The sequence below is a fragment of the Nicotiana tabacum genome, chromosome 15, assembly GCF_000715075.1.
Source record: "Nicotiana tabacum cultivar K326 chromosome 15, ASM71507v2, whole genome shotgun sequence".
Lineage (NCBI taxonomy): Eukaryota > Viridiplantae > Streptophyta > Magnoliopsida > Solanales > Solanaceae > Nicotiana > Nicotiana tabacum.
In genome coordinates, this window is record NC_134094.1 from 110,386,456 (window position 1) to 110,393,444 (window position 6,989).

A 6,989-nucleotide genomic window follows, 5' to 3' on the forward strand; every position below is an offset into this window, starting at 1 on the left:
TTAAAAATATATTTTGAGAAAGAGTATCTGTTGGATTAGCTTTTAAGAAGATCTATTTGGAAGGGTTAGTTTTTGAAAACATGTTAGGTTCAATTTGTTTTTTTAGTGCTTAACGACATTTTACTTTGATCTTCGAGAAGATTAATCTAGATCTACTTTTTAAATTGAAACGTCAACGGATTTGGTTTCTGGAAAATCCTTAATTAAGAAAAAATATTAGATTAGTCGCTTTTTCAGATTTAGACTTTTGATAAACTCTTTACCTTTAAAATTGGATAACAATAAAACTTATAATATGGTTCTAAGGACACGTGATTTCACCTAATACCAATTGATAAATGTGAGGGTGGGTAATAGAAATTAACAATAAAGTAAAGCAAACCGGTGTTAGAATGGAACTCAGCCCTCGAGTTTGGATACCCTCGAACTGGTTGATGCGAGAGCAATTACAGTATAAAAAGCTGATGAACAATAGTATAAACGAGAAAGAGAATTATATTATTTTTTATATCTGTCAATTGTGTCTTTTACAAATGATTAGAACTCCTTTATATAGTAGAGGAATTCCACTTATGGTATAATTCTAATTACAGAAGGAAATCCCCACGATTAGCTAATTAACCGTTTCTGATTTGATTCGTTCCGAGATTTACGCCATGATCCTCGACCAATCACCGAGGTTTACGTCGTGATCCTCGACCAGTTAAGGATAGCTCGCCTTTCTATCTTTGATGATTTTGTTAAAGCATTTCTTACTTAATTTCATTACATGCAGACCTTGGCAAAGATGCTGTCATGAGGTCCCTATCTGTGAGGAACAGACTTCGATCCCGTCACCGAAACCGGCGAAGGACAAAAAGAGAAAAAAGACCTCAACCTCCGAGGATCCAAAACCTAAGAAGAAGGCGGCTTGTAAGCCGAAGAAGAACATCATCCTTCTGACCGAAGACTCTGTTCGGCGTCTAAGGGAGAAAGACGAAGAAGAGGAAGAAGACAACTCCGGGTTGGTGGCCCGAGTAGGAATGAGCACCGAGGCCCCAAAGGCCACTGAATCGGTGAAGGCTGCAGAGACTTCATCTCGAGATGAGGGGGTCTCAGGAAGAGACTTGGGAGAAGTCCCCGAGTCATCGAGGATTGAAGATGCCTCCCACCATAATGAGCCAACGGTGGGTTCGGCTGTAGGGGCTGATATCGAGACCCCCTCGAGATGGAGAGAACGCCCCAAGTGATCCACTTGGGACAATAGAAATTGGAGGCTCCCCGCTGCTCCCCTCGTTTTCTAAGGAGATGATTCAAGAGGCTCGGGCCTTGAAGATCCCCTAAATTGAAGGAGCCCACGGAAGGGAGGATCCCTTCCGTGATTACTTTACTGGGGTCGAAGATACTACCGTCTTGAGCGACTTGGAGGTCTCAAGGAAGGACTCGGGCGAGGCATCGAGCCTTCTCAACGAAGCGCAGCAAGCTCTGAATCGGGTAAGCCTTAACTCCCTTTGTTGGTATTACCCTTGTGTTCATTTTTCTCTTTCCGTCTAACTTCTTTTATTCTTTTTGCGTAGGCCTCAGCGCTTCATCGGGAAGCATTTTCTCGGTCTCAAGTTGAGTTGAGTCGCTACGAGGCCGACATTCAAAGGCTTACCGAGGAGAGGAATGTCATCAACCCTCTCGGTGGGCAAAAAGAAGAAAAGATCAAGGACCTCTGAGCCGAGTTGGCCGTGGCTCACAAAGATCAGACCGACCTGATCGAGCAGGTAATGAAAATCGTAAAAGCTCATGGGCTTGATTCGGGAACGGTGGCTAATATTTCAATCTCACAGCTGCAGCAGAAGGTCGAGAGGATCGAGCAATTCCGTGAGGAGGTCGACATGATGAAGGCGGAGATCTTGGGGTGGAAAGAAAGTATGGACCGCTTTCCTACTGGAAAAGAAGTTGCTCGAGCCCAATTGTCGTCGGTCGAAAGTCAGCTTCGAGGCATGAAGGAGAAGAGCTCAGCTCAGGCAAAGCAAATAGAGGAGCTTGAGGCTCGGTTGGCTTCCGAACTTGCAAAGGCCAAATCTGAAGCCGAAAAGGCAAAGCCCGATGCAGATACTATCGTGGCCGTCTATCGGGCCGATGTTGAAACCGCTCAAGTCCAAGCGAGAGAGGCAACCAAGACTGCTCAAACTCAAGCACATTGGATTGCTGAGCTCACCAAATGCCAATCTCGGAGGGAGACCCTCGAGGAGATCTATGCTCGAGGTTTCGATCTTACCGACGAGATAATAAAGGCTCGAGAGATTAAAGCTGATGTTGGAGCGCTGGCCTCTTCCGATGATGATGATGATGGCAGCAACATCGGGTCCGAGAATGGGGAGGACCTCAATGGAGAAGAAGCTGCCCCTGAGGAAAATTAGGAATCTTAGGCTTTTTCTTTTTTGATTTTTTGTACGGGACCCTGATCGGTCCTTGTAAATATCTTCGTATATATAAAAGATCCTTTTTCTCTTTGACTTGTGTTTATTCTATTTCCTGCCTCGTAAAAATTCTGTTTCGTTCATACTTCATGAAACTTTTGCTCATAAGTTTGAGGCTTAGGCAACTTGATCGAAGCCGGACTAGAATAGTCTTAATCGAGTGAGTACTTGCTCGAACTCAAAATAGGGTGACCCTTAGGTTTTTATTGAGTGAGAATAATTTCTCGAATTCAAAAAAATAAAATGGCCATTTAGGCTCTTGAATTAGGCTGATACAACCATAGTAAAAAGAATGGCTTTCTCCCCCTTTTTGGCTTGAAAAGTTTATTGTTTAATCATATAAAAGTTGTTGTACCTAGCATGAAATAAGGGATTTGCTCGAGAGTTCGAACGATTCCGTACCCATTAGGGTTTTTAAGGGTCGATATTATCGAGACCCTTTGGTTCGTAATGCTTTAGCATAAAATAGAGAATTTGTTCAGAGTTCGAACGACTTTGTACCCTTAGTAACTCAGCAGAGGGTAGCCTTTTTAACCGGTTTTATGAAAATATTCGAAGGCCTGTTTTATAACGAAAATCGGACGTCCTCGAACCATGTTAATTTGGCCGTAGCCTTTAGCATTTTGGATTCGCCTTTTGGGCTTGTTCCCCTATTATACTTAGAACTTGTTCGAAGTATCAATCCCCGAGTGGGGTGGCCGTGGCCTATAAAATTGAGGGTTGCCTTTTTATGGTCTTACGATCTCGAGGTTTTAGTAATTCGATCATGTCGATTTTTCCCCGAGTGCGGGGTCAATGGTTCGAACTTTAGTTGTGACCGGTCCTTAAGCTAGTTTCCATAATAGATCACAAGCACGACATTATAAAGTAAAAATTTCTCTAAGGCATGCAATATCTGGCAAGGAAAAATACTTTTTTCAATAAATTAACATGCGTACATGTTTGCCATTAGGGCTCGAGTAATCTACATGGGCATGGTTCGTTCGACCGTTTGACCCTTACAAAATTTAACTATCAAACTCCTGTCGACACGAAGTATTTTCCTTATAACTATCCGAGGGTGATGCCCTCCAGTATCCGAGGTTGATTGTAAAGGATCCTCGGATACTGTTGAATTGCTCTAAGTTTAGCACGAACAATGGTTGCCTCGTTAAGAACCTCGCCGAAAAAACCCATTTGGGATAAAAACCGGTCTAATGGAAAAAGAATGTAACGCGTGCTTTCAGACCTAAGGACTTTGTGTTTGAAGAATCCTTTGATGTCTTCGATTAAACACCTGCAAATGGTTAGTATAAAATATAAACGAAAGTGGAGAAGGTCGTACCTTAGCAGTAATATCGTTTGAGGAGTGATATGCTCTAATTATTTGGTAATTGTTTGTCGTTCATCGTGCCAAGTTTGTAGGATCCCTTTCCGATGATATCGATGACCTGATACGGTCCTTCCTAGTTCGGGCCAAGTTTTCCTTCGTTTGGGTCTCGAGTATTGAGGGTGACCTTCCTCAGAACCAAGTCCCCGATTTTAAAGTGTCGAAGATTGGCTCTTCGATTGTAGTACCTTTCGATCCGCTGTTTCTGTGTGTCCATTCGAATGAGGGAGGCTTCCCGTTTCTCATCTAGAAATTCAAGGCTTGTATTCATAGCCTCATGATTTGACTCTTCCGTTGCATATCGAAACCTGACGTTGGGTTCCCTGACTTCAACCGAGATCAGAGCTTCGACGCCATATATTAAAGAGAACGGTGTTGCCCCCGTACTAGATTTTGGTGTTGTTCGATATGCCCAAAGGACTTCGAGCAATATCTCTCTCCATTTTCCCTTAGCATCGTTCAATATTTTCTTTAGATTTTGAATGATGGTCTTGTTTGTCGATTCGGCCTGTCCGTTCCCACCAGGATGATATGGCGTTGAGAGGATCCTTTTTATTTTGTGATCTTCTAGAAACTTTGTTACTTTGCTGCCGATGAATTGCTTTCCATTGTCGCATACGATCTCGGCAGGCAACCCGAATCGGCATATAATGTGGTCCCAGATGAAGTCTATGACTTCTTTCTCTCTAATTTTCTCGAAAGGCTGTGCTTCAACCCACTTAGAGAAATAGTCAGTCATAAACAAACTAAATTTAGCTTTACCTGGGGCCGATGGTAGAGGGCCGACGATATCCATTCCTCATTTCATGAATAGCCATGGGGATAAGATCGAGTGGAGTTGCTCTCCGGGTTGGTCAATCAGCGGCGCATACCTTTGACATTTGTCGCACTTTCGAACAAACTCTTTTGTATCATTTTCCATATCGGCCCAATAGTATCGTGATTTGATGACTTTGTGAACCAATGATTCGATACCATAATGATTTCCATAGGTGCCCTCGTAGATTTATTGTAGGACGTAGTCGGTATCTCCTGGTCCCAAACATATTGCCAATGGTCCATCAAACATCCTTCTATATAGTGTTCCATCTCCGGCCAATGTGAATCGTGCGACCTTCATACGTAGGGTCCTCGATTCCTTAGGATCCTATGGAAGCTTCATGTTCTTTAGGTACTCGATATATTTGTTCCTCCAATCCCAGCTCAGACTTGTGGAGTTGATTTCGGCGTGGCCTTCTTCGATTACTGACCTTGAAAGTTGTACGACAGTCCCCGAGCTAATCTCGTCGTCTTCGACTGATGACCCCAAATTTGCAAAGGCATCGGCCTCGCTGTTTTGTTCTCGAGGCACATGTTGTAGGGTTCATTCTTTAAACCGATGTAGAGTCGCCTATAATTTGTCCAAGTACATATGCGTTCGATCTTCTCGTACCTCGAAGGTTCTGTTGACTTGGTTTACCACAAGCAGGGAGTCACATTTAGCCTCGATGACCTCTGCTCCCAAACCTTTAGCTATCTCGAGACGTGCAACCATGGCCTCATACTCAGCCTCATTGTTAGTTAACTTAGAAGTTTTGATAGCTTGTCTAATTGTATTACCAATGGGCGGCTTCAAAATGATGCCTAGCCCGGACCCCTTCACGTTCGAAGCGCCGTTTGTGAAGAGGGTCCACACCCCCGATGATGTACCCGACTCTAATAATAGTTCCTTTTTGACCTCGGGTATGAGGGCTGGCGTAAAGTCGGCCACGAAGTCCGCTAAGATTTGAGAGTTGATGGCCGTTCGGGGTTGATACTTGATATCGTACCCACTAATCTCGACGACCCATTTGGCCAATCAGCCCGAAAGTTCGGGCTTATGCAAAATATTGTGAAGGGGATAAGTAGTTACCACACAGATCAGGTGACACTGAAAATATGATTTTAATATCCTAGAGGCGCTTATTAGGGCAAGCGCTAAATTTTCTAAGTGTGGGTACTGGGTCTCGGCCTCACCTAAAGTTCGACTAACATAGTAAATAGGAAATTGCGTACCTTGCTCTTCTCAAACTAGGACTCCACTTACCGCGATTTTCGAGACTTCTAAGTACAAGTAGAGTTGCTCGTCCGCTTTCGGAGTATGAAGCAGTGGCGGGCTCGAGAGGTACCGCTTTAATTCTTCCAATGCTTGTTGGCATTCCGGGGTACATGCAAAATTGTTCTTCTTTTTGAGCAGTGAGAAGAACTTGTGACTTCTATCTGAAGACCTCGAGATGAATCGTCCTAGGGTGGCTATGTGCCTTGTTAATCTTTGTACGGCCTTAACATTATCCTCGACTGTGATGTCTTCGATTGCCTTGATCTTATCGGGGTTGATCTCGATATCCCGATTCGATACCATAAAGCCTAGGAACTTGCCTGAGCCGACCTCGAATGCACATTTCTCCGAGTTGAGTTTCACGTTATATTTCCTTAGTATATCGAAGGTCTCCTGCAAATGTGTCAATTGGTCCTCTGCTCACAGGGACTTAACTAGCATATCATCAATATAAACCTCCATTGACTTACCTATTTGTTCTTCGAACATTTGATTTGCTAAGCGTTGATAAGTGGCACCAACATGTTTTAATCCAAATGGCATTACATTATAACAATAGGTGTCGTACTTAGTGATGAACGAAGTCCTTTCTTGATTCTCCTAGTTCATTTGTATTCTATTGTACCCGGAGTAGGCATCGAGAAAATTAAGGATCTCGTGGCCGGCCGTGGCATCGATCATGCGATCGATATTCAGCAGAGGAAAAGAGTCTTTAGGACATGCTTTGTTTAAATCTTTATAGTCTACGCACATTCTAAATTTATTTCCCTTTTTAGGGACTACAACTACGTTTGCTAACCATTCGGGAAATTTTACCTCCCGAATGGATCCTATTTTGAGAAGTTTGGTTACCTTGTCCTTGATGAATGCATGTTTAACCTCGGACTAGGGCCTTCTCTTTTGTTTTACCGGGTGAAATTTCAGGTCCAAGCTCAGTCGATGTGTAGTGATCTCTGGCGGGATCCCTGTCAAATCTAGGTAGGACCAAGCAAAACAATCCATATTATTGATAAGAAATCTAATGAGTTTTTTCCTGAGCTCGGGGGTTAACCCCGTACCCAGGTATACCTTTCGATCGGGTAGATGATCGATC